The sequence below is a fragment of the Drosophila hydei genome, unplaced genomic scaffold, assembly GCF_003285905.1.
Source record: "Drosophila hydei strain 15085-1641.00,03,60 unplaced genomic scaffold, DhydRS2 tig00008114-arrow-pilon, whole genome shotgun sequence".
Lineage (NCBI taxonomy): Eukaryota > Metazoa > Arthropoda > Insecta > Diptera > Drosophilidae > Drosophila > Drosophila hydei.
Genome location: NW_022045827.1, coordinates 4,627,977 through 4,630,170, shown reverse-complemented (window position 1 = coordinate 4,630,170; position 2,194 = coordinate 4,627,977). Strand labels below are relative to the sequence as shown.

General features: G+C 29.9%; 2 long non-coding RNA genes across 2 annotated transcripts; one reads left to right on the top strand and one right to left on the bottom strand.

The window, feature by feature from the left end:
- Positions 1–261: 261 nt before the first annotated feature.
- Positions 262–617, bottom strand: LOC111599497. Its single transcript, XR_002751436.2, has 2 exons — positions 511–617; positions 262–454 (listed from the first exon to the last, which is right to left on the bottom strand). It is a non-coding gene; the product is annotated as an uncharacterized LOC111599497 (long non-coding RNA).
- Positions 618–1,089: 472 nt separating this feature from the next.
- On the top strand, positions 1,090–1,426 carry LOC111599472. Its single transcript, XR_002751431.2, has 2 exons — positions 1,090–1,177; positions 1,234–1,426. It is a non-coding gene; the product is annotated as an uncharacterized LOC111599472 (long non-coding RNA).
- Positions 1,427–2,194: the final 768 nt, after the last annotated feature.

Genomic DNA, 2,194 nt, shown 5'->3' with positions numbered 1-2,194 from the left:
TAAATTAATTGTTAGATAAGTTGTCTCTACTCACGGTTGATATTACTAAGGTTAATCAAACAAGTAGTGCTAAGATCACTTTAGAAGTGGAGAATGCCTGACAAGGAGATACCTGGACTAATATGAACACATGATTTTTCAACCATAAAAAAAGGTTTTTTTTATACTGCCCAACTGTAAGTTTTTATGAACTTGGCTATTAATATGTTAACTGAAAAAAACTGAAATTAATATTTTTTTATAAACAACAATATACTCAAATCATGCTGATACATATCACATCTTTAATACAGCCTGCTTAGCACACGATTACAATCTTTTTCACATTTACTTTTATAGGCAAAATATAAACACCCATCTAACTTGGACATATAACACTGTCTTGTTTTTATATCATAGTAAAATGAATAAGCGGGATCACAAATTCCACGCCTGTCGCCAGATCTACAAATTTCTAAGAAGGAATAGGTTAAATCGCTATTCGTATTGGTGTCTTTTGTATTCACTTACCCCTCAAAATCTGATCATTTGTAGCCTGTGGGATTACCAAGTGCCAAAGCAAAGAGCAAATCAAAGCGAATATCAGCTTCATGGTGAAGAACTTTTAGCACTAATGTTGCAATTTTATACTTATTTATATTTGACTTATAAACTTAAATAATATATATAAATATATATATTATTGGTTCGTCTAAGTAGCGTAACTCATATGCTAATAGGTAAAAGAGCTCGACTAGAAAATACCCTGAGATATAATTTAATAACTGCATTACTTGCTTATATTTTAGTCCTTCAGATTTTAGATGTGATCACTTTACTGTAACGAATATCTATCTATAGCACGCGCATATCAAGTGTGTTTCAAATAATCGATAGCTATTTCCGCTTTATTGTTATCGATTAAAAACATGACTGAAATGCAGTTATTAAATTATATCTCTGGGTATTTTCTAGTCGAGCTCTTTTACCTATTAGCATATGAGTTACGCTACTTAGACGAACCAATAATATATATATTTATATATATTATTTAAGTTTATAAGTCAAATATAAATAAGTACGAAATTGCAACATTAGTGCTAAAAGTTCTTCACCATGAAGCTGATATTCGCTTTGAGTTGCTCTTTGCTTTGGCACTTGGTAATCCCACAGGCTACAAATGATCAGATTTTGAGGGGTAAGTGAATACAAAAGACACCAATACGAATAGCGATTTAACCTATTCCTTCTTAGAAATTTGTAGATCTGGCGACAGGCGTGGAATTTGTGATCCCGCTTATTCATTTTACTATGATATAAAAACAAGACAGTGTTATATGTCCAAGTTAGATGGGTGTTTATATTTTGCCTATAAAAGTAAATGTGAAAAAGATTGTAATCGTGTGCTAAGCAGGCTGTATTAAAGATGTGATATGTATCAGCATGATTTGAGTATATTGCTGTTTATAAAAATATATTCATTTCAGTTTTTTTTAGTTAACATATTAATAGCCAAGTTCATAAAAACTTACAGTTGGGCAGTATAAAAAAAACCTTTTTTATGGTCTTTAGAAGTATCATTAAAAATATATTGTTTTCAAAATCTATTTGAATTCATACAATCTATTTTAATCAATCATCTGCTTTATCCAATTAATATGTTTTTTATATCTTCCAGCTTCTGTTTAAAAAAGATGTGGAAATAAAAAAGAATTTATACTTAAAGTTAAATAAGCTATTAAAAAAGGCAATTCTTAATTGCAACTTCTTGTAAGATCAATTTAGAAGTGGAGAATGCCTGACAAGGAGATACCTGGACCAATATGTACACATGATGTTTCAATAGTTCCATGCTACTTCTTTACAAACAGAAGCAACAATACTTTCACACACACATGCAGCGCTTACTGCGTATGTTTTAGATGCAGTTTCTAAAAGATAAGAGCCACATCCATAATTATTTAATCTGCTAATTGATCTACGATTCTATTCATTTTGGTTTAATGGAGGAAACTATTAAAAAACTTACAATTTTCGTACGCATCAGAGCAAGTTTTACAGTAAGTTGGTTGGTTAACTCTTTAGCTTTGAGATCTCAGTACTTTATTATATTTAAAAAAGTATTTATTTAAATGCATATAGCATTAGATAATTTTAGTAAATCAGTTACGCTACTTAATAGAACCAATAATATGTGCAAACTACAAATAAAATT